This window comes from Aptenodytes patagonicus, chromosome 2 (assembly GCF_965638725.1).
Source record: "Aptenodytes patagonicus chromosome 2, bAptPat1.pri.cur, whole genome shotgun sequence".
In the NCBI taxonomy this organism is placed as follows: domain Eukaryota; kingdom Metazoa; phylum Chordata; class Aves; order Sphenisciformes; family Spheniscidae; genus Aptenodytes; species Aptenodytes patagonicus.
The window spans coordinates 3,307,153-3,332,229 of record NC_134950.1 but is presented as its reverse complement, the minus strand read 5'-3'; the positions used below and the strand labels follow the sequence as shown (position 1 = coordinate 3,332,229).

Here is a 25,077-nt window from a genome sequence, read left to right as displayed (position 1 = left end):
TTCCTGGAGGACTTGCCAGGGTCAAACGGCTCATTAGTTTTAAGAAGGAAGCCAGCAGGGGGTTTGCGTAGCGGCTGCCTGTACCGGCAGGGGGGACCGGTCTCCAGACCATCCAAAAATCAGTGGTGGCCCTGGGGCTGGCTTCGGCGGGATGTGGGTCTTCTGCCGCAGCCCGCATCCTGCCTGGCAGCCGTACCTGTGCCGGTGGGGTATGGAGGGATGCAAATCGCATCCGCTTGCTCTCGGAGAGAGGGAAGCTGCACGGGGAGAAAAATAAAAAGGCACGGCTCTGTTTTTCCAGCTGACAGGAGCTTAAACACCGGCTGGGATTTGGGCTCAGGGCCCTCCGCGAAATTCAACTTGGCTTGTCTTAAGACAGCAGCTCTACTCCCCAAGCACCCTACGAGCATTTCAGTAATAGCAGGGGGAATCAGACCTACTTGTCAAGCGTGTTGCTATTTGTGCAAATGCTGTGTACTGGAGGGAAGCTTGAAGAACAAGTCCCCTTTTTACAGCACGTTGCATGCTGGCAGCGAGCCTGCAAATTAGAAGGAATTCAGCGAGGAGCAACAACAACAACAACAACAACAACAACAACAACAACAACAACGCCTAAGGGGCTGGAGGGATTAGTTTTGGAGGAAAAAAAACCCAAGAGAACTAAGTGTGTGGTCTGGTGGATGCGACTTTGAGCTGGGACTGCACCCATTGCTGTCCCATCCATGGCAAACCTCCCTGTGCAATTTGCAGGTTTCTCTACCTGTCCTTAAGAAGCAAGATGTGTTTTCTTCCCACTCAGGAGACAGCTCCGCCATGTGCATGCAGAAAAAAATATTTAAAAAATTACATACATGATAGAAAATTAATTAAGAAGCTGCCAGGGCAAAGGATAGCCAACGAACAAAATCGGTTTGAGCTGGGAGCAGCTGAGCCACGGCAATGAAGGGTGCATGGGGAGGAAACGCCCGCTGCAATGGGTTTTCTAGGGTGGTTTTCCCCCAAAGCGGCTCAGTTCATCCCCAACCCCTTTGAACGTGCACACAGAGGTGCAAGGTCCCTGCCTGGATGTGGCCCTGCTATCAGCATCCCTATCGTTTGGGGCACTGAGAGGGGCAGGAGGTGACCCGGATCATGGATTTAATCACCAGCCTTCAGCCTGGCTACGCTTGCACTGGTGGCAGGGCCCCGGAGAGGGGACTTTGGCAGGAGCCCAGCACTTGTCCTTGCAAGGAAAGGCTTGGCTGTCCCCAGCTTGGGGTACCCAGCCTCATGGGGACATCCCCGTGACCAGCAGGTTGCACCCCCTGGGATGCATCTCCCCATCACCCTGGGGAGCACCAGCGCAGGGACATCCAGAGCCTTTTGGGGTGGGGAAGTGGGGATGAGATAAATTTTCCGGTTTTGTTGACCAAAATCCCTGTTTTTCTGCCCGCCACATAAGCAAGCACGAAGCTGTAATTTGGCACTGACGGGCTGCAGATGAGGAGGGGACACAGAGGCTGGGAAGCCGGGCTGGATGAGCCTCCCCTTAAATGCCCCCTAATGCCACCTTAAAAAATAATGAACCGGGGGCAGCGGAGGTTACTGGTTTGGTATGAGAATTTTCATGAGCATGAGAAAAAAAAGAAAAAAAAAAAAGACCACATTGCTCCAAAGTGGGTTTTTTTTTTTTTTTAAAGCAAGCTTCAGGGGCTCTGGGAGAGCAAGGCTCGCTGCAAAGTTTGTTTTCTGTTGTGCCCACGTTACCAAGCAGAGCCGGCTGAGGAATGCGCAGCGAGGGGCGCCGGGCTGGGCTGCGCCCCCGGGTAAGCATTGGCGGCCAGGTATGAGGGCACGGTGAGGGTTGCCGAGCCTGGGCATCGCCTGCAGCCAAGGACAACTGCTCAGCAACCCATCTTCCCAGTTTAATGCAAACTTTGCTTCCAGCAGTGCTCCATTTCTGACCATCGTGTTACACATGCAGCTAGTAAATAAGCATAATATATACATTAAAAAAGTGTTTTCTAGGGGTTGTGATAATCAAGGCAATTCCCCCGGTGCCTTTCCCCACCGTGCCAGGGTGCAGTGCGGTAGCCGGCAGCTCCCAAACCCTTCTCCGGAAAAGTTCAAACCCTCAAATACTTGGAATTGCTCTTTGAGGGAATTTATTTTAAAGCCGCTTTAACGGCAGCTGGGAATTACCAGGGAGGCACTTTGCTCTGCAATTTCCCAGCTGCTGACCCCGTTCGCATGAAGTGGGCCCCGGGCGGCCGCCCAGCTTGGGAACATGTGCTGAGCCAGTACCTCCTGGAGTTGCACCCAAATTTCCCCTCGTCCCAGGTTGCAGGAGCAGCACAGAGAGGGCTGTTGTGTATGGCAGAAGCAAGAAAAATTAACTCCTGCATCCAGCAATGAGGGCGTGAGCCTGCTTAGCTCGGATGTGGCGAGGTTATTTAAGACCCTGTTCCCATGAGGGCTGAAAATCGCACCCAACCGTGTCGATTCTTCCCTGGAGCAAAAGCAGAGCTGGGAGGCTGTGACCCTCCAAAAACCCAAGCCAACATCCCAAAGTGCTGGTGGCACGTTGCTTTTTAAGAAAAATTTTGTTCTTAAGAAAAAAAAAAAGGGTTATTGAGCAAAATCGCCGATGGAAGTCTGTGGCTGAGCGCTGGCAGGACTGCGAGCGACAAGTCCTGCTTGTAGATTGCCACCACCAGAGCTGTGGTTGTTCCTCTTGCAAAACCTCCGTGCCCCCCTGCCCACCCCATTGCCCTGAGAGGGTTATGGAGCCCTTCTCCACTCCACTCCTACGTGCGGACATCTTGGTCACCCCAGCCAGGCTATCTGACTCAAACCCTAGAGATGAGGTGGTAGCCCCAGAAGAGGTGCAGGCAGGTGGGACGGGGTCTGGTGGCAGGTAGAGGAAGCCCCATGCCCAACCGCTGCTGGATGCGAACCCAGCTGTGCCGCGCGGCCAGCTGGCAGCTGCCAAGTCACCCGAAGTGAAGGGGGCCCCCAAAGCCACAGGCAAGGGTTGGGCTGATAGGCATCAGCCCCTCGCGCCACGGCACCCGTGGCCCCGCGCCGGCTTTCTTCTCCCTGCTGTCATGCTCGAAAGACACTTGTGAAAAAACACAGCAGAAAGGAGAGGGTTTGAGTGGCAGGTTGGAGAAGGAGTGGGGGAAGAAAACAACTTGGCAAGGAGGGAAGAGCTAAGGACACAGGCGTTTCCATTTCAGTGCAAAACTCCCAGGGGTGCCGCTCGGAGCGTTTATTGACCAACTCGCCTGCTCTTGACAAGCTGGCCTTGCAAACTGCGGCAGGGAGGGATGCTATTTCTGGTCAAGGCGCGTACAACGGCGACGCTTTATTAACTCTATAATCAACTGGCAACATGCACGGGACTCAAAACGCACAGTCAACAACCCTCCTGGAGAGGGCTCTGGCTCTGCAAGCACCGCACCTGCATTGTCACCCCAACATCACCGCAAAAAAGCCATCAAGTGGTCTTGTGCAATGCTCCAGGGGATCAAAAAAAGGGGAAAAAAATATCAAAGTCCAGTCGGGCAGGTACAATCTGCTTAAAAAAATCAAGGGGTGCACCCTTGACTCTGGCAATGCAGCTGATATAGAGGATTGAGTTGCTTCTCTGAGTATTAGAAGGAAAAGTAATCATTGTCATAATAAAATGAAAAAACTAGATGCAGCCAGGTCAGGTTCATTAAGGGTGAAAGGCAACGGTTTGACTCCAGTCCCAGCTGTTCTCCCCAGCCTGAAAGGTTGCACTGATACGATCTTCCCCAGCACAAGTCTGTGCGGGAACTCGTCCCCGTCCCCGTCCCCCCCCGCCTTTCCTTGCAACACGATAACATGCCACATCGCCCCCAGCTCTCAAGTTAAACATCTTCTTAACTGCAGTGACGTAAAAGAGGAAATCGCTGAGAACTATCGCGAAGATGAGAGGGAACACATTTACCATCGATCAGCTACGATACCGCTGCAGAAAGATCTGCACGTAAAAAAGCATTCAGCCCCTCTTTTCCCCACCTCCTCTAATCGCTCAATGTCATGGGAAACTAAACCTGACATCCAAACAGCCCAGATACGAGGGACTCGCAGTAAAAATACTTTTAAGATAAGAAAAAAACAAAAAAAACTTGCCTTCCAGGAAACCGTTTGGATACAGACCCTGTGCAGCTGCAGCCACCCTCCGTGTCATATTCATCCCTCCTGCTTCAGCTTGGAAATCAGGCAGGGTGGGGAAGAAAAGGGGAAAGGAAAAAAAATTTAAAAAAAAAAAAGAGGAAAAAGAAGCGATATTGCAGCTGATGAGTCGTGAGAGGCTGTTGGCAAAGTGGTCCAGCAATCATCTGAAATTCAGACGGTCACGTGAGGAGCCTGTCTGCAGCTCCCGCGCAGCCCAGGCTCAGCACTTCACCGAACTGCACACGCAGCAATTTGCCGCGTCGAGATCTCCCGCCCCACTCTCACACGTTTTCCAGCCCGTGCCCCATCTGAAAACCCCCAGCAGGTTTTTGCACTGCAAGGTGACTGAGGGCTTCATGCCGAAGCTGCTCTGGCTACAAAGGTGGATTTCTGCCATGCAAGTGCAGGGCGTGCGGAAAAGCATCGCTAAGCTGCAAAACCATCCCTCCTTTTAGGTTTTCCAGCTAAATCTCAGCCCTGCAGGCAGCGGTGTCTTCTCCACCGTGATGTGCATGGTGGCCAGCACCCCACTGCATCATGTGGGGCCGGTGGGGGGGGTCCCATCAGTGTGGAGGAGCACCCAGGAGAACACGCCGTACCTACTCCCAGGGCCAGCCTGTCCCTGGGCAACCCTGGGCATGCCCAAAACCAGCCCCCGAGCTCCCCGGGCAGCCACGGTTGCATCAGAGAGCAGCTGGGTGAGCCCAGACACCTCCGGGGCGAGGTGGCAGCTGGCTTTTTTCCCTTTTTTTTTTTTTTTTTTTTTGCTTTAATTTTCACCCAGGATGTCGCTGTGCGCCCAAGGGACGCTTCAGGCTCCTTCCTCCCCCGTCCTGCATCGCCCCACGGTGCGGCAGCTCCTGGGGACACACCGGGACCAAGCAATCAGCAAAGGTCCCTCTGCAAAAATTGTGTGGCTTTTGCACAGAGCCAGCCTCACCTTCCCACCCCCTAAAATCTTCAGGACAACAAAAATGATTTTTTTTTCTCTGCTTGCACCCATTCTTCACATAAATTAGCAAGAGGAATTAAGACACTTAATGCTCCACGCTGCCTCGCCTTCACCGCCCGGCCAGAGATGCATTGCATTGCACTAAAGTCAGGCAGATACAGTGGTACTAAAAAAAGAGCATGGCTTTCTTTTTTTTAAAGCCCGATTGCCTTTCACGGCGACTATATTTATAGGTAGAGCTGTTGAAATTTTAAGGGCTCCTTGCCACAGGAATCCGGTCCCGTCTCGTGTTCAAAAAGTGGCGTAACTTGGCAAAAATGAACATTTAACGGACCGAAGGGTGCTGCTTCCCTCTCTTAATTTTGGATAAAATCAGGGGAAAAAGAAAAGATGCAAAACGCGCGGGGGAGCGGTGCACACCCCTGCCACGTGCTGCGATCTGTATTTTCCAGGTTCGGAGCGTAGCGAGTGCGGCACTTCACACCCACCCCTGGACTGGCACTTTCCTTTTCTGTCAATGACAGAAAAAAAAAACCGCTTTCGTGGGTGTTTATTTTTGCTTTCGGTTTAGCTATCAGTGGCACACGCAAAACCTCCTCTGCACTTCGTTTTACGGTTGAAAATCCCCAGCGGGGTTCAGCTCCGGAGTGGTAAAACTCGCTCTCCCCGTCCGAAGCCGCCCGGGAACGCCGTCCACCAACATGCCGCAGCACACAGTGCCCAGAAACCACGCAGTCTCAGCCCAAAAATTCAAAATTTTCTTACACAACAGCACACTATGCTGCTAAGACCCTATTTTCTTTTAATTTATGTTATAAAAGCACGTTACACCACATCCAAAGATGCTACCACCCCGCTGAGCACGTCTGTATGCTAAACTTTTATTTCCCTATGGCAACATGCGCCTATTTAAGACAAAACCCAAACCATAATGAAAGTTATTGATAGGAGCCAATGTTTACTGTTCGCTATTTTAATATCAAGTGCTGTTGGATTTCAAGCCACTGATTTCCATCGCTTGCAGGGGATGATTAAGCTGGAAACATGCCTAAATGCCGGGGGTTTTTTGACGTATCCATGGGCATTTCTGCCGTCAAATCAAAGCAATGCACTTAAGAGGCCGATCCCAGCGGATGCTTCTCATTGGGGACCGCCTCGACTGGAAGCCGGGGAGTGATTTTTGAGCTATCAAGACACACATAAAAATAAAACTAAAATAGCTGTAATGAAAGCTTTTTGCTTCTGCAAGCAGCGCCCTCCGTAAGCGGAGCCAACGGGGTGAAGGCTCACGGGGCTCCGGTGACGCGACTATTTTCAGCCTCGTGAAAGTTAACAGAAGTATCGCTTTCCCAAAGGAACGAATTTCAGGTTGGAGCATTTACCAAAGGTTAAAAAGTCTCTTCCTCCACTTGCCCACGTGTCAAATTTGGCGGCCGCTACTAGCATCTGACGTCCCCAAAAAGCGGCTGTGTCGGGGACTGTGCTGCAACAGCCCCCGCTAGCTGGCACCTGGATGACTAACTCTGAATCCTAGTGACAACACACTATTAAGTTTCTGGATATATATAAATATCGGTTCAGAATATTGGTGAGCGTACAAAGCCCCCAGCTTTAAACGCACCTGCAGCATTTTCAACATACGCTATTAGCAGCACTATGACCAAAAAATTAGCAATCATTATAAAAGTGGAATTTAAATCCAGCTCACAACAGGGTAGGGAGATTCATGATATTTAGTATACAAACGAGTCACCAGCCCCATTTATCCACGCTGCTCTTTTTCCACTGCTATCAATAAATACATGACTTCATTAAAGCTCTGTTTTCTTGCTGATCCTCCTTTAGCGAGCAGGATGCACGTAAAACCAACCCAGCAGCTCCAGACGCTCAGTCGCCCCGTTTACATTTCAACTCCTTTGAGCAGAAAAATGAAGCCGTAACCGAATTAACTGGAAATTGGCAGCAGCGCAAACTTGCCAGATTCCAGCTAATTGCTTGGATTAGTAATTCCAGCCGCATGCAAAATCCACCTTACCTACGGCAGAGCAAAGGCATTGCACGGGGTGTCCTCCTGCTACGCGACCCGCCTGCTCGTGCAACGGGGCCCACCAGCCTCCCAAATCCCCCAAGCCATGGCCAGGCCAGCGAAAGGCTCGTTAGCTTAGCGGAAACATGCTCAAATATCGCCCAGGAGAGGCCGTCACTGCTGCAACTGCTGATGCAGCGAGCGCAGCCCCATACGTTTGACGCTGTTTTCTTGCAAAGAGGTGGGAAACGTCCATTGGGATGGCAAAACCGGACAGCACGGAGTACGCGCTTCCCCCCTGGGCCCCTCGCAACACTGAGCCCTGCGTCCGGCCTCGTGAGGGTGGTGAGGCCCCTCGGAGCCTTAAAGCGCTCATGCTCGCTGACTTGCGTTCTGCATCACCCCCAGCGTGTAGCGCAGCGGGCCGCCTGCCTGTCAGGGAGCTCTGCTGCTGGGAGCTGCCCTGGCGGTGGGCAGCGCCGTGCACAGCCCCCTGATGGGGTGGGTGACTGCAGCGTGCAGCGCCGCACATGCCCCCCCCCCCCCCCCGGGGCCACTGCACGGTGCAGCATCGCGCACGACCCCCCTTCGCTTCCACCAGGATGGCCGCACTGTGCAACGCCTTGCTTGAGCCCCGCCGCTGCTACGGGGATAAGTGCACCCTGCGAGGCTGTGCGTGACCCGCCCCCCCCCCCCCCCGCAGCTACCGGGGTTACCGCACGGTGCAGCCCCGCGCACGGCCGCCCCCCCCGCAGCTACCGGGGTTACTGCACCGTGCAGCCCCGCGCACGGCCCCCCCACCGCTTCCGGGGGCGTCGCACCGCGCAGCGCCGCGCACGGCGCCCACCCCCGCCGGGCCAGCAGCGTGCAGCGCCGTGCGCGGCCTCCCCCGCACGCCGCGATCGCCCCGCGCACGGCCTGCCCCCCCGCCGCGATCGCAACCCGCCCCCGCCGCGATCGCCCCGCGCCCGGCCTCCCCGGGGGGGGGGATCGCCCCGCGCCCGGCCGGCAGCACACGGGCCCCCCCCCCGCCCGCATTGTTGCGCGGGCGGCCCCACGTGCCGCCGCCGCCACCTCGCCGCCCCCCCCCGCCGCCGCGCCCGTCCCGCGCACTGACCTGCTCGCCGGCTCTGGCCGTGCCGTGCCGTGCCGTGCCGTGCCCGCGCCGTGCCGCGCCGTGCCGCCCCGCTCCGCTCCGCTCCGCGCCGCCCGCCCGGCCCCGTTGGCCGCCTCGCTCGCCCGCACATGCAGCCGCCGCCGCCGGCCCGCGCGCGCGCGCCCCCTGCCCGCCCCGGCCCCGCCCCCGCCGGGCCCCGCCCCCGCGCCCCGGCAGCGCGCGGCCGCGGCGTCACGTGGCAGCGGGGAGCCAATGGGAAGGGGAGAGAAGAGACGGCAGGGGTGGTGAAGGGGCGGGGTTAGGAAAGGGGCGTGGACACGGGGGGCGGGGCGGTGTGGTGGGCGGGGCTAGAGAATGGGCGTGTCCACCGGGGATTGGGCGGGGCCAGGTGAGGGGGCGCAGTGAGGCGCGGGGCATGAGGTGAGTGGCAGGAGGAGGAGGAAGAGGAAGAAGACGACGACAAGGAGGAAGATGAGGAAGACAAAGAGGAAGGTGAAGAGGGAGGTCTGGGGGCAGGGACAGGCAGCACAGGCCTGGGCTTGGTGCAGGGGTGCCCCCCTTGCCCCAGGCAGCACAGGCCAGGCAGAGGCCCATGAGGGCCCCCGCCAGCCGGGCCGGGTGCGGGGAGGAGGCCGCTCATTCCTGAAGCGCTATAAAGGATATATTTAATATCTGGCCGTTAGCGGTGCTGGGTACGTGCGAGGCGCAGCGGTGTCGCCCAGCAAGTCGCTGCCCCAGGGATTGGCGTGATTCGGGAGCTGCCATCGCTCAGCCTTTCCCGCCAAGGGCCTTGCCTCAGGTTGTCGACTCCTGTGGCTATAAATCCCTGTCTACGTCTGTGGCGTAGTGTAAAGAACTACCATAAATTCAAAGGTTCAAATTGAACAGAGCACCTGACTTCAGCGCAAGTTGCCTCTTTTAATTTATTTCTGATTTATTGAGGACTCTTTTAGCAGAAGTCACCACGGAGGCAGCCAACGGCTTTGCAGGCATTAAAAGAATAGTAGGATAGGGCTTTTTGGGGTGACAAACAGGCATGGAGGGATGAGGTGATTCCTCAGGAGTCACACACAAATACGTGGAGATGAAGGGACAGCAGCTGAATACCGGGAGATCCTCAGATATGCTTTCATTTCAAGGATGTTTTTTCCTCTTCTCTGAAAGGCACTAAAACGGTGACTTCTAAACCAGAACCGCCTGACAGTGCTTTATGTTTCTGAGCACATGCTTTGTTAAAAGGGCCAGGAGGCCTCCTCTTTGGTTAAGGGCTGACCTGTCAAGATCTACAAGTCCTTCAGCAGAACTTGGGAAAGGCTGATTTGGCATACTGAGTGTTTCCAACAGAAAAAAAGGAAATAAAAAGTTCAGAATTTCTTACTGCGTCGTACAAAAAGAATTAGTAAAGGAAACAAGTCAGTTTTACCAAGGTTTCTTAATGCAGTGAATCTTATGCAACTGCAGTGTATGTCTATAAATATATAAAATGGATCCTTTGCTAAAATTTTTGAATCTATTGACCAATTTCAAAGGATATTAGAGACATTCAATTTCTGCAAGTTTGAAAACAGGCAGCTGGATAAAAGAGATATCCATCGGCATGCCTAGCTCTCCCCTTCCTCTGCCTCTCTCTTGGGGGGGGGAGGCATAGCATAAGCTTAACCTTGATTAGACATCAGCACATTCACACCTTGCAATAGACGTATGCTGAAAACAGAAAGAAAACTGTTGCTTCCCTTGCTATTGACATTTAGCATTTTGCTGTTTGACTCCTTGCTACTTTTTCTAGGTGAGAAAATTATCTGTTATTCACATCAACGTTTTTAATGAAATACTCAGAGCATGACTTTCAGTGGTGCTAGAATCAGTCTGGCAAAGCTTAGCAAAAGCTCTGGAGGGCAGAAGTCCTCCTGCTATTGCTGGTGATGGTAGGACCAACTGAGAAACCCGCCTGCGAATGCTTTCGTTAAAAGCAAAAAATTGAAAAGTGAAACAAACAAACAAAAAAATCCAGCACAAAGAAAAACAACTTTGCAGCTGCTCTAGTTGGTTGGGTATTTTTGGTCAAATCCTTTCTTGTTAAAACAGCATGACCCCTTTTCCTTCCATGGGGATTCCCAGGCATGATGAGGAACTGTATTTGTCTCTGAGGGAATACGTTTGTTTTTCTGTATCCTTTACTGTTTGTGAATATGATAGACCCGCCTTTCTTTCAGATGCAGCAAATGCCAGTAATCTGTTTTTATTTAGTTGAGAACCTGAGAGTGGTGGTGTGCAAGCTGTTCTTTGCTTACCATTTGAAATGTCACATGGCAAATTCTAGCGCTTGAGCACAATCTCAGCTTGACAGCTCTGGCAAAAGAAAAAGGGGCAGCAGCGTGAGCCTCCACCACATCGCCTCAGAAGTGCTGTCAAACCCAGCTTGATCCCTCTTGCATGGGTGAGGCTGAAGGCTTGCTATGCCTGAGAGCGTAGCTTCTTGGCAGAGGGTGTAAATTCATACCAGTGTTGCTGCTGCTCTTTGGTTAAGGGAACTTTTGTCCATTGTAAGCTGGAGGGAAAATGGAGGCATTAAAAATTGATACGCAACACAACTGCAGAACACCTTCAGGTCTCCTGGCAAGCCTGAATCCATCTTCAGACAAGCTCTGCCTCACTCCTCTGTATTTTAGAGAAACGGGCAGAGAGAAATGTTTCCACAATCAGGTCACTGCCTTAAGAGGATCAAATAGGCTTCATGTTCGCTGTAATTTCCTGAATTTGAATGGATTTTCAGCACAAATATTGACAATCTCCTGTGCACGTTAGCATCCTTGAGCATGTTTTTCAGCGTAATGCACTGAAAAGCAATGTGGAAGGATTGTAACCTGTGCGCGGATACTAATCCCAGAGGGCTGTATTTGCCTTAGTGTTGGTGGAAAGCCTGGGCGGGTTTTAATGTATGCTTGTCAAAGGGCTTGTATTACCGCTAGGACACTTTCCTGGATCAAGCCCACGCAGTCTCCATGTTTGCAGAAAGGATGGAAATGCAATCCGTACACCTGCTTTGTCTGAGTTTCTGTAATCTTTTTTTCCATGGTCCTTCCCTACCCCTTCTGTTATTTCCATTTCAGCCAAATGCAGTTTTCTTCAAGCCAGGACACCATTAACACTGAACTGATGGAAAAAATTACCCTCCTTTTTGCCACCTGCAGACAACACTTCTCACGACTGCTGTGTTAGAGAGGGAAGCAGCAGAAAAGTGCTAATTCTGGGTTGGAAAGGTTGCAGGAGGAACCACTCCTCCAGGGTAGGAAATGAAACATGAATTCTTGATATGTCAGTGTTAATGTTCCAGCACTGATGCCTCCTTCCCGTCCACTAACTGTTTAAACTGAACAAGTCCTCCACTGAGTTTCTCAGCCACTAGAGCTTGTGTCTTGACGCTCTACACCAAGTACTTTTGCTCCTTTGGTGAAGCAGTTATCACATCATGTGCCTCTTGGACTTCAACATCTGCGTGAGGTTTCCAGTCACCACTCCTGACACAGACATCATGTTCACCTGCACTGCAAGCAACCTGAGTTTCTCCGGGTTTCTCCAGCTTTCTCCAGGTCCCAGAAGCTGCTGTGCAGTGACTAGTGGATACTTTTTCTTTGTGGGAGAGATAAGAAAGTTAAAAAAAAAAAAAGAAAACCTATGCAAAAGTTCTGATTCAGGTTTTATTATTTTTTTAAAGTTAGCTTTTCCTCCAAGAGAGGCTCAAAATGGAGCACTTACCTCTCCCGCAAGAGTCATTTAATAGCTGGACCAGCACTTGGAATTCACTTGAAGGCACTGACTAATTCAGCACATGAGCGAAACTGAAGTTCACTCATACGTGGTAACGCCTTTCTTTTTCCCACACTCATCAAAACCTTGTTTGCCTACTTCACAGATTCCCCAGGTATTAATAGCCAACGAAGACTTCAGAACAGAAAGAGCTGGGCCCAGAGACTAAGAGGTTGCATTTGCATGTAAGAGAGATGGGGGAGTCTATAAAGGGATCGCTACCAAGTGCTGCAGATAGCCTGGCTTCTTGCAGCTGCCCTCCTACACAGCTGAAGCTCAGTCCTGCTTTCTCAGGCACATGGCATATCCCAGGGCTTTTGTCTGGGCTGAGAACGTGGTGAAATCCTTGCAGGCACCACAACGTGGAATGGCGTTTTAACCACATCAGGGAAGGCAGGATGGGTCTCCTAGGGCAGGGCTTCTTCACATGCAGTCCCCTGCACTACTGGTGGTCCCTAGCATGCCTGAAGGTGGTCTGCAAAATGATTGCAATTAAAAAACCAAATCCATATGCATTGCATTCCCATGCCTGCAAGCCAGCAATCAGAAAGGAGATGAAGTAACAGTAATAGATAAACATTTTGAGTTTTAGGTCCCGGTGACAGTTCTTTCAGTGGTGCTATGGTCCTCAAGTTTTGTCCTTTTTTATGAAAGAAGGTGAATTGTTCATTCGGTTTAAGGAGGTTGGTGGGGGGCGGCTGGTTGCCCCACTTCATCTGGCACTGGAAACCTGGGCTGGTACATGCTGCAACAACCCTGCTCGCTGCCAGAAGTTACCTGCAGCCAACCCCACATACCTATTCAAAGAGCCTTCGTTTTCCTCATTAAAGGACATACTTGCATAATCTTCCTTATATGATAAGGAGCAGTGCCTACTTTCTATCTCACACCCAGGCCTCCAGACTTAGCCAGGCCTAAGGAAAGGACTATTCTGCATAACCAGCTCTACATGGGAGTGTAGACACATCCTAAGGACGTGATACTATCGGTGTGGGGAGGAGAGGGTGTGCCCCAGGTGTCCAGCAAAGACAAGCACTGCGACTGACAGGCTGGTGTGGAGGCAGCAATTGGAAAAGGGTGAGAAACACGGAACTCAGAAATGTCTCTGTGCCTCAAAGGAGTTTCCTCCTTGGTCCCGTGAGAAAAAAAAAAACAGTGCTTCATTTCTTTTGGTCGGGGTGACTTTGCTGTTTACCCTGGGAAGGATTTGCGAAAGGTGCTGCTGAAAATCGACTGAGGGAAGGGAGCTTGCCCACCTTCATCTTAACATCAACCTTAATTTGAGCTGAACCTCAAATAACTTGACCTGGCACCATTCAAAGCCAGCAGAGTCCTGAAGCTGTGCGTGGGGTAGATCTCTGGCACCAGCTCTGATTTGTTCTATGAGATCCGTAGGATCTCACTTGGCTAGGCATGCATTCATCCCTGTGTGGATGCTCTTAGTATAGATGAAAGCATCTTGCTGGGGTTTAGCTTAAGCCACTTTGGTGAAACCTAGAACTTTGGAAAAAACCAAGCACCTGGAGCAGGATCTGGCCTTTCCAAGGAGGTTTGGTTGTGTTCAGTGATGGATGTCAAGGAAACTCACGGTTCCTGGGATGGCGGAGGCAACGGATGAATGAATCAGTTTGCAGTTGGGAGTGTGGGAGGTAACAGGGCTGTTTTGCCCTTGCAGAAGTGCTTCTGGTGATCCACCACAGGTCTGCACTGCTCCAGGAGACGATAGCGACTGGTCTTTAAGCTTAAACTGGAAAGGTTCCTACTTTCAGTCCTCATGGGCCCTGGTTTAATACTGGTGGTGGCAGCAGGGTGAGCAAGCCTTCTGCTAGTTTCCTCTCCATTTCACAGAAAGTGGAGGCAGGCAAAGGTCAAGTGACTTTCCCAAGGTCGTGTAGGAAATTGGTAGGGCAGGAGGCTGGTCATTAGGACACCCTTTCTCCAGACTATAACAAGAGATGGACCAGAGGTGCAGAGAAAGAACGGGACTTGCCCAAGGTTGCGGGATCATCCCACCTCCTGAGGCACTTGCCCTGGCAGCAAGATTATCACATACTTCCTGTATCTCCACTGCAAGAGGTGAATGGGAAGGGGTGTGTGGGGGAAACGAGCCGGTTGCTATTAATTCAGTTGAGCTTGACTGGACATGCACAAGCAATCTGGAGAAGGAAATAGTTCTAGTTCTGTCTGGTTCAGCAGAAACTCCGCCCACTGAAGCTTTCCGGCAGGAAATCAAGTTACAAACATTACATGATCTGAGCAAATTCTCATACACTGATCCTACCCTGGGGACAGGACACTTTTGCGAGCTGCTTATTGAGGCTGTAGTTTTAGATACCTTAACCCTTTCTGGAGTGTCACTCTGAGGGCATCACAGCTTCTGGTGCTGGCCAGGCTGTAGAAATCACAAGCGAGAAGAAAATGGATTTACAACTGTTGGGATCATTCTTCATGAATAAAGAAGTCCTGAAAGCTGTCTTCATGTGGAGGGAAGAAGGGGAGGGCTGGGGAGTCTTTCTTCTACTTGCTTTTCCTACTGAAAAATTGAGATCTGTTGACAATATGTTTCCTGGAACACCCTAAAGATGACCAAAAAACGTGTGGTTTCTGGCACCAGCCTGTCCATGCAAGTGAAACCTCTCAATGGGGAAAGGAACCAAATTGTACTTGGACTGTTTCAGACCCATTGTTTTTTATGAGCAGAAATGCCTGAAAAACAATAGGAGAAAAGCTGCCATCATAAAAATTCAGACACCTACTGCTTCAGCTAAGGGTTAAGATAAATTGTAATCTGCATGTTTAAATGATACAATGAACCTTAAGGAAATAAACCTTGACGCTTGCTAATAGCCCTGAGATTTAAAATGAAAAAGCATAGAGAGGAAGGGAGCTTTTCTTTTCACAGAATAGGAAGCAAAAAGGACAACAGCTCATATTTTTCTTTTTATCCAATTACCAGTAATGTAGACAAATGTCTGACACTGAGAAGAGAGGAAAGGTGGAAGCTGCCTGCAGTGATAGCAAGGCTGTTTTTCACATGATGGTTGTTTCTGGGGACTTGCAGCCCCTTAGCACGCTGCTGGAGAGTGGGAAGGTGGGGATGGCCCCTGCTAGCAGTGCTTCCTGCTGGAGCACCCGGTGTGCCGTGTCTCAGGTTTCCTTTTTGTTCGTCTAAGAAGCAGAGCATCTCCTGATGAAGGTCACAGCTTTGATCCCCAAGGCTTGCTCTTGTGCTTATGGATAGCCATTATTAGTAACACAGACTAGTGCATGCACTACTCTGTGCCTGCCCTTGTCTGACTGCAAGGGAGCAGCGGCAGGATAACAAAAGAAAGTATAAATAGAGTCTTTTTAAAAGCCTGTTAAATAGAAATAGACTTTTAGGGAGGAGAGAGAAAGAATGAGGTGTGTTACCATAGTAACTGCCAATGGTTTATTTAAGAAGGGCAAAGAAACAAACACCACAAAAAGGCGAAGTCAAGAGGAGTCGAAGATTGCTGAAGGAGTCTGTCAGGATACGGACACCGAGGGGCCAGGTAAGAGCAGTGAGCTTCTACTAAAGCTGTGCTGAAAAAAAGTGGTCTTGCAAAGTGGTCTGGAAAATGTTACTATGAAATGTGCATTTCCAGTTAGGGAAACTGTGTTTCCAGCTTTTTTGGGGGTGGAGGGTGGGGAAATGCATGAGAACAAATCTCAGATTGGTGAAATCATGAGGAGTAAAGGGCCACGTTACCTCTGCCCAACCTGAACCCACTTAGTGCAAAGCCCAGCTCATGCTTTTGGTCGTCTTGATGTTAGAAGAATAGCAGACAACATTCCCTCGTGTTGACGTTGGAGGAATTTTTTTTATAATTATTTCTGTATGTCCAGAACCAAATTCAGCCTTGACATAGGTAGATCTGAGAAGTAGGCACTACTGTGATTTTGATCCCACTTCTCCATCTGGATCAAATATTTTGAAGACTTTGCTTCTCTAAGTAGCTCTTGCATTTCTGTCTCCGAAGTCAGGTCGTTGCAGCAGGCAGAAGCATTCAGGCTTCCTCACTTCTTCCTCCAAGCTCCCACTCCTTAAAGGAAGATCAAAGTAAGCTTTAATCATAGGATCAGGGACATTTTGGGTTGGAAGAGATCATCTGCAGCAGAAATAAGTGGCAAAACCATGCAGTTTGCAAGGCAATTTTGCAAGGTTCCTGGAAATGGCTAAGAGATCAATTGGTCAAAGAGATCAGGCCTTGTGTCCTCTTTGTGTGTGTTGTAGGTGCAGGGTGAGGAGCAGGGCTGCAAACTCCAGCTCAGAGCGACCTGACCTTGCAGAGGACCAAGAGCAGAGATGTCTGAGGGCTGGCTGGAGCAGGTCTGACTGGCTGTAGTGGTCGGACGCGGTGCTGTGCAAGAGTGACTGCACTGCTCTGGCACCTGGGAGTAAGAGCTGCTCCCAATCTGGGCAGAGCTTACCCGTGTCTGTCAGTCATGCAGCTGGGAAACTCCAACTCAGTTTCTGACCTGTCCATAGCATAGTGCAGTGGAACCTCGGGTCACTTCACGCCACTGGATCTGCTTTTCCCACCTGTAGAGACAAGGACCATGTTTCCGTTTTTGTGCCCTGCCTCAGAGGCGTGTAGTCTGTAAACTGTCTGGGAGTGGGAATATCTTCCTCTTTGCTGGTACAGTGCTAATCAAAGCGGGAACCTGATCAAGAGAGGGCTTTCAGGGGCTCCCACAATGTCAGCTATTAAAAATTGGACCTGAATGTCCTTTTCTGTGTGCATCAGCAACATGAGAATCATCGTTATTGTTCCTTTTCCCCCCACAGGAAAGCTCTCACTGGGTCAGGAGCAAATACCAAAGACTGAAAATGCTGGCAGCTGTGGTGGACAACAGTGCTGTCTGCCTTCCCTTATCCCATCTGCTATCTTGCTTTCTCCTTAAATGTTTTTGCTCAGATTATGTATTTCATAGGTGAAACAGCTGATTGTAATGATTACATTCATTCTCCTGGTGCCCAGGAGGCTGCATCCTGCCTGCAGACCGCCTAGTGCTAAGTGCTGCACATTCAGAGGACAGAAAGATGCTTTCTGCCCCAAAGAGCTCTTAACACAAGACAGCAGATGCAAAAGCAGGTGTGATGGTACCTAGAAACACTGCAATGGGACTGTTCCACTCTCGACCTTAAAAGCTCAAAGACCAGAAGCAACCTGAAAGTCCCTGCGGTTGGGGTGTCTTTTGCTGTTTTGTTTTTAATCTTTTAGTTTCTAAATCAGTGTAAGGATTTCCCAGTTCCTGACTCATAATTTTGAAACCCTCAGGGCTGGTACTACTGGAAGAGTTCAAACAGCAGAGAAGCCACAAAGAGAGAACAAGTTTCCCTGGGAGAAGAGCTAAGAATTGCAAAAAAAGTTAGTTTCTTCTAAAAACTGCACCAGCAACTTTATCAGGGAAAGGGAAACAATTGCAAAAGCCTCCTGCCTCTCTGCAGCAGAGGGCAGACACCATGGACTTTCCATCCTATTTGGCTTCATGATACAATGTAAAGCAATACTGTGTCTTCACACAACAGGGCAGGAGCCTTTCCAGTGGATTTCTATCAAGAGGCTCCTTCCTCGCACCGAAAGGGAGGCAGATCTTTTTAAAACTCTGGAGTATGAGCTGAAAGCCCTATTTCTCCTTAGAGTAATCCAAAAGATTGTCCTCGATTTCCTTCTCCAGCACCTCTCTGCTCAATGAGTGCATTGCAGCAGTGGTACCACAGCTCCTCCACATTACTGATACCCTGGATGAAATTTGATGCACAGCTTGAAAGGCTGACGCCTCTGTGAGCCCATTAACACAGGCATGTTTGCCGGGGGATGGAAATGATTTCCTCCAAAAAGGGGCCCTAGGTTACCTAACTCAGGCCAATTTTTGTGCAAAACCAAACCTACGGGTGGCATATTTATTTTTAGCTTTTGAGCTAAATTCTCTTCATTTCTCCCCCAGAGCAAGAGGCGAATCAGAGCCCGACTTCTCCACTTTCTACATTTCCCTGACCCTATGGAGAGTTATTCCATATGCCCACCCATGCATGAGAAATTCAGTGTGAGCATTTTCAGAAGGTTTCACACAGCCTTTGATGTCTCCTAGCCTGGGAAATTGGTCCCCCTCCTGCTTCCCAGCTTGGAAGGTCTCGCTGTGGTATCTGCAAGAGATAACGCTCCCTTTCGATGTCTGTACTCTGGGCCAGTCTGACTGTTTCCCTCTCTGCTGCGGGACTGCAAAAGGGATGTTGCCCTCTAGATATTGTAGAAGGGCCCTCTTGGAGAGGCTGGCCTGCCTGCAGAGCTGGGCAGTCCGCGCTACGCCGCTTCTCTCCTCTCTTCTCACAGAGATTGAGTTATGCCAGGCTTTGACCTAAGTGAAACTGCTGACGGTCACAGGGATTTGACTAATCTCCTTAGGTCGCTGTGAAATTTGTGATTCCTTTTAGGGAATAGAATTTTTTTGTGATTTTTTTTGTCCCTTCGGGCTAACTTGCAATGTAAAAATAAACTGAAGCCCACGGTGGGAGATTAATTTCCTCCCGAACTCAGGAAGGGCAGTCAGTCAACACAAGATCCTCCTGGCCCATCCCAGGAGGACGCTGCTCCTGGATTCATTCCTGGAGACAGCTGCTGTCCGACCTTGCTGTAAGACTTCCTTCCCCAGTGCTCTCCTCCTGGCCCTGCCGTAGCCCCATGGGGTCTGAGTGCAGGCCGTGGGCACTGCCCAAGACATTTCCTTCCCTCCTGGCTCTGCTCTGCCTCAGAGCCCTCTGCTAGCAATACTTCTGGGCGTGGGCAGCTGAAATGATAAAGTCCTAATTTCTAGTCGTATTTGACCCATCTCCTAATGAAGGAAGAAACCCCATCTCCCCAGCTATCCAACCTCCAGGGGCTGATGAGTAATTTTGCCTCCATCCTCATGGCTCAGAGAGCCTCTCTGCAGCCTGGCTCTGTAGCCTCTTCCCAGGGTAATTGTGTCCTTTTCGTGCAGAAAACCCTACTCCTGTGGTTCTTCCCATCACTCCTGCTGCCAGCATGCTCCTGTCCTCTCCAGAACATGGGAGGGTTTGCGCCATGCCTGTGATACCTCTCCTAGTTGACCAGTATTAGCGTACCTTTCCTGGTTCTCTGATTCTTCCTGACCCAAATTACGCTTAAGGCAGATTCATTATACCTTATAAACTCCTCAAACACCCTGAAAACAGTTGCAGTTTGGCATTGTGCTCTTGCACATGAAATACTGCAGAAACACTAGACCCACCTTCCATGTGGAGGTTTGTACGTGGGTCTTTGTGGCAAAGAAACCTTTTCAGACCCTTGGTGCATATGGTTGCTGCACAATGCTAGTATTAGTCGAATAATTAAGAACTGGTTGCTCACACAAATGCCAGAGCCTGGCTCATTTTTGCTGTGCTCCAGGGGTTCTCGTTTCTAGACATTCCCATGAATTAAGCTGAGCAAGCTGGCAGGGGAGAAATGGTCTTTGAATGTTGGCATGAAAAGCCCCACCACAAATTCAGCTGTCATTGTCCTCCTGCTTTGAAAATTTTAAGCCCTTCAATTAGGGAGAAATGACAATACCCAGAGTGGGATTCCTTTGCTCTTATTTTGGCATGTAAAATTGAGATGTCTGACTTCAGATGAACTAGTCACCGTCGGCTCCCTTTATTGACGATGCAGAGAAATAGGAAGAACCAGGTTGTGATTCAATCTGCAATAGTATCTGAGAGAGGTCAAATGAATCATAGAGTGTAAAAGAAGCTGAAGCTGCGTGGCCAGACATAAGATTCTACGTTTTAGATGTCTAAATTTAAGTGACATGAATTCCACTCCTGTGACTCAGGTGGTCGGTCGCAAAATGCGATGACAAGCTGACCACGCTGAGTAATGCAGCTCTGATTTCATGACTTACCTTCACCGCTGCCTCTTTTTCCTGCCTGTGTAAAGGTGCAGCACTGTCCTGTCGATTCATTTCTTAGCCCTCAGGGGCAGGACTATGCAAGGTAGCATCTAGCTGGCCACTGGGCACGTGCTTGTCTTCTGGGGGAGCAATCATGTGGCCTTACCTTATGCTTCCAGGTTGCTGTATTTTCTCTCCTCCAAGACAAGACATCTTTGAATTAATAAAAGTGCTAATGGGAAAAGTTGCAGGCAAAGTCTAAAGAGCTCAAGACTGCAATGCTGAGAGGTCAGGAACAGGCTGAGGGCTCATGCTGGCTGGGGAAGCTGGGGAAGAGGGCCTGGGATAAGGGCAAGGAGGGGAATGTGGTGGGGATGAACATGTGAACATGAGTCATTTCAAAGATGAAAAGCACCTAGCACAAGATAACATGAGAAAACCCTAGAATCATGGAAAATGGTGCTGAAAGGTGGATTTGGAGGCATCGTGTTTCTAATGCCAATCAATGAAAGAGAGAGGTGATTGTGCTAGAAGGGCATAGAGACGCTCCTGCTTATTTCTTGATGCCTTGGATCTGTGTCCAGTGGTTCACATGGTTTATTGTGCAATAAGCAGCATTGCCTCCCTGTGAGCTGCAATGCTGGGGATTTTATTCTCTTAGTGCATTACTAGAAGTTCTTTTAAAGTTTTCCCTAGAATTCCCTGGCTAGGTTATCCCTAGAAATCAGCAGCTGGGAAGCAGGATTAACAAGCAGTCCAGTTCTCCTCCTCTGAACCTCAAGGGCATGTCATTGACGCCACAGTGCTCTAGGACCCTGCTTCCCCAGTGGGAATCTGTTTCTCGTTCCCTGTGATATGTGGCAATCCTCTGCATTTGAGAACTGAAATAGATGTGCCAGACTGTGACAGGGAAAAGTGCCTTGGGCAGGGCAGACTGGAGAGAGCTGACAGGGACCAGAGTCACAGGATGGCTCTTGGGTGCATCTCTACCTCTCTTGCTTCTTCTGACAGGAAGAGGAGGACACGGCTCAGGGCTGTGCTTCTCTCTCTGAGCTAAGGACATGGAGAAGCTGTGCACATGCCTCTGGGGATGCAGTTCCAGCTGTGCAGTTAACATCAATGTACAGAGCTGGCACACGATGGTGCTTGCTGTAGAGGAGAGGACAACAGAACCTGGCTAGGTGATGGTAGTGGTAGGTAACACTGTCCAGGAAGGGAAGATGGCTTTGCAACTGGTACTAACCCTGACTGACGGGCTCAAATTCAGATGTAACCTGCTGACTGAGAAGCCTTTGGTAGGATGGAGATCCCTTGGTGCTGAACAGTATGCAGACGCGGCCAGGTTTTCAGATGTTTTCAGATGGAAGTGGCCTCTCAAGTCACTGAGTCCTCTCTTGGCTAGTGCTGGCACTGTCTGCAGGTCTTTGAGGTGCACCTGAACTTCTTTGCCCGTGGTCTGGGCCAGCTCCTGCCTAGAAGTCATATAGCCAAGTAAGTACAGTCGTTCACCTTAAGTGCTCAGTGCTGAGAAACAGGGCCTGCTGGGCTAGGAGGCTGCTACACCCTTCTCCTATGTTGTGGTCCTTAAAAACCACAAAAGGCTTGCTTCTTTCACAAAGCCTAAGAGACCTTGAATACTTTAAATCATACTAGCTATTAGTACAGCAATAATTAAATAATGATGAATGCTCCAGAGGGATGTGCTCAGTAGCTCTGCGACCTTGCTGCTAGAAATTGTCCCCTCCTTTCTGCTCGTAACCCTGGTGTTGCTCCAATTAACCTTTGAACTACTGAATAGATCCTCATAATCCCAAAGAGATTTCCATGCCAATCTGGTGGAGATTTATGGGAAAGAGCAGTGCCTTAAATTGCAAGCTGTTTGGGGTGGGAAAAACTCCTTTCCATTTCCACATTAATTGTAGCTTTGAGATACTGAATGTTTGATCTAAACGTATGTTAGGTGGTGCGTTAGTCTGTGGTGATGCCTGAATTTTATCCTGAAATACATATGGGGTGAGAGGAGCATTATTCATCCCTACGTGCCATACCTGCTCATGTGAGCACACCTTGTTTTGTCAGTGGGTGCTGAAGGCACGTAGCAGTGAAGAAATTGGGAGGAATGGGTCAACCTTGCCTGAAGTGCCGATGGTTTGTGGTACTCCACACTATCAGTTTAACTTCAGTCACCTGAAATGCACTCTGTTCTTGGGGTGCTGAGATGCTGAGTGCATCGAGAAGTCAAGCCCTTTTACCACATCTTGTGATAGGCAGCAAAAGGACCAAGGCTCCCTGGAGGTTTGGACTTTGTGTCCAAGTACTCTACTGTGGGCTAGGTGATGTGTCTTTAAAAGGCATCAAGATCATGGTCCAAATGTTCTTGTCTCACACCAGTAAAATTTGAGTGGCTATTGCTAGGATTGCTTTGCTGTCTAAGGGAGAGCAGGATCTGGCCCACAGGGAAGACTGAGATAACCATCTCCACCTGAAGGTGTCAGCCCAGGCAGAGGAGTTAAGCTGGCAGGAGAATCGCCTTGACGGAGGCAGTGAGTCGCACGTAGAGATCTGGAGCAGTTCAGACCATGCTCTCGTGTGTTTGTGTCTCCCCTCAGTTCCCACGCCTCTGCACTTCCTTGTTTAGCGCAGGCCCGGAAGCAAAACTGCTGAAATGCAAGGAGGAAAGTTATTCTCATGGTGTTTCCAGCTCAGACGGAACCAGGAGGGAGAGAGGAAATCTCATGAGAAAGCTTGACAGATTTCCAGCCCAGTCCCACTCAGGGCCGTGGAGCTTCTGGTGTTTCATCTGAGCCTCTGGGTTCAGGGCTCTCACCACATTTCCATGCGCCTGGAAGTCCTGCAGCACCAGAGCGACAGCAGTACTGGTGTTCAGGACCTTCCTGCAGTCCCATGGAGCTCGGCTTTACTCTGCTCCAGCCCAGATTCAGTAAGGAGCAGCGTATTTGCTTCTTGTTCCCACCATGGATGAGGATGGTGAGGCTGTGGGGGACTTCTGCAAGCCAGAGATGTTTCTGGTGGAGGTGAAGCTCCTCCTTCCTTCACACTCAGGCAGGGTATTCAGGAGATAACCAGAGACTTCGAGCTGAAAAGCAAACTCAAAGGCCAGTGCTCTGCACTGGAACAGTCAACGGCACCAGACTTCTAGGTATCTTCTCTCCTCAGATATCTCCACATTTCCCCATGTGAGACGTGTGGTTCATCAGGGAAAGAGGTTGGATGGGGACACTGTCCTGGAGCAGCTCTTTTGAATGCAGAGTCCTAGAAGTTGGCACCACTGCAGCCTCTCCTGTCTTGCTGATGCTCCATCAGCTGTGCATCACAGATGAGACCTCCTGACTGTCTGGGAGCGCAGGGTGTCAGGGGATAGGATGGATGCTGCACCCAGGCAATGTCAAACATCACGCTAGGATGTGGTAAGAGCAAGAAGCACATCCTGGTCCTTGGATGGTGCCTGCTGATGCCAGGACGGTCAGCTCTGGGCATTGCTGTCTCAGCCAGTGCAACTTTAATTTTCTTTCTTGCTCAGGCCCTCTGGATGCCTGGTCCCATTTGTCTTGATTCCTTTCCCAGCAGCAGTCTGTGCTAGTTAACTGAAGATTACGTTAAAACAAAAAGTGTTTCCTCATGTATTTGGCTTTAAATTTATCACCCCTTGCTGCCACTGAATGATGGTGGTAATTAGGAGTTTGCTGCGTCCCCAGCTTTTATTCTGCAGTGCAGCCAATGCAGCAGCAATTAATCCTGTGGCAAACACAGAGGAGGTGAACACAGCAGTGCTGGGGACAGAGATAATCTTGGGATAATTTATAATTGCAAAGCCATGCTCGGAGTGGGAGAGACCTCTGGGAGTTGCTTTGCTTTTGGTTTCAGAGGGAAGGCTGACTGACAGAGGGCTGGCGTTGGCTGGCTTATTTGTCCTGTTGTTTGCGTTGGACCCCTTCCATTTTCTGGCACTGAGAGACTGGCTTTGGGATGAATTTTATCTCACTTTAGGAGACCTGAGCAGCCTGAAGCAGGTCTCAGCTGAGTGGTGGGAGAAATGCAAGCTCTGATTCCTCCCTGTCATAACTGCGAGCAACTTGCCCCAAAGCAGTAGAGGGGGAAAAAAAAAACCCAACAGGCGGGCTGGGATTTGTTGTGCTGGTTTTGGCTGGGGTAGAGTTAACTTTCTTCATAGTAGCTAGCATGGGGCTATGTTTTGGATTTGTGCTGGAAACAGTGTTGATAACACAGGGATGTTTTCGTTATTGCTGAGCAGTGCTGACACAGAGTCAAGGCCTTTTCTGCTTCTCACACCGCCCCACCAGCGAGGAGGCTGGGGGTGCACAAGAAGTTGGGAGGGGACACAGCCAGGACAGCTGACCCCAAATGACCAAAGGGATATTCCACGCCATATGACATCATGCTCAGCATATAAAGCTGGGGGAAGAAGAAGGAAGGGGGGAATGTTCGGAGTGATGCCGTTGGTCTTCCCAAGTAACCATTACATGTGATGGAGCCCTGCTTTCCTGGAGATGGCTGAACACCTGCCTGCTGATGGGAAGCAGTGAATGAATTCCTTGTTTTGCTTTGCTTGCGTGCGCGGCTTTTGCTTTACCTATTAAACTGTCTTTATCTCATCCCATGAGTTTTCTCACTTTTACTCTTCTGATTCTCTCCCCCGTCCCACCAGGGGGGAGTGAGCGAGCGGCTGTGTGGGGCTTAGTTGCCGGCTGGGGTTAAACCACATTATTCATGCTTGCTATTTTACAGATCCCTAAAGAAGCTCCAGGAATGATGCTCTGCCTTTTCTTTGGTTGTATAAGGACCTTAGGGAGCCAGCTTTTATTGTAGGTGCTTCAGTCAAGTGTGTTTGAAATTCCCCCGAGGCCACCTTAGCACAGGTCTGAGTCACATCAGCAGGTACAAAGCAGCTTGCACACATAAACCCTGTGGGTTGCTGCTGGAGGGAGACAGTGGCACCCCCAGCTCATTCTTCATTGCAGTCACGTTTTCTCCCCACTCCTCAGCCCAGCCTTCATGGGAATGGTTGCCCTTCCAGGAGAACAGGGGTATGGGCTT

At 50.4% G+C, this 25,077-nt stretch overlaps 1 protein-coding gene and 1 long non-coding RNA gene across 2 annotated transcripts in view; one reads left to right on the top strand and one right to left on the bottom strand.

Moving 5' to 3' along the window:
* The window catches only part of PTP4A3 (protein tyrosine phosphatase 4A3), a 48,631-nt gene extending 40,302 nt beyond the window's left edge, over nt 1-8,329 (bottom strand). The window contains exon 1 of the mRNA XM_076329019.1: nt 8,281-8,329. The gene's annotated coding sequence lies outside the window, so the exon portion shown is untranslated. The remainder of the gene's footprint in view (nt 1-8,280) is intronic.
* A 361-nt stretch (nt 8,330-8,690) lies between these two features.
* On the top strand, nt 8,691-24,640 carry LOC143157312 (uncharacterized). The gene is made up of 3 exons (XR_012994755.1): nt 8,691-8,772; nt 23,179-23,429; nt 24,275-24,640. It is a non-coding gene; the product is annotated as an uncharacterized LOC143157312 (long non-coding RNA).
* The last annotated feature ends 437 nt before the right edge of the window (nt 24,641-25,077 follow it).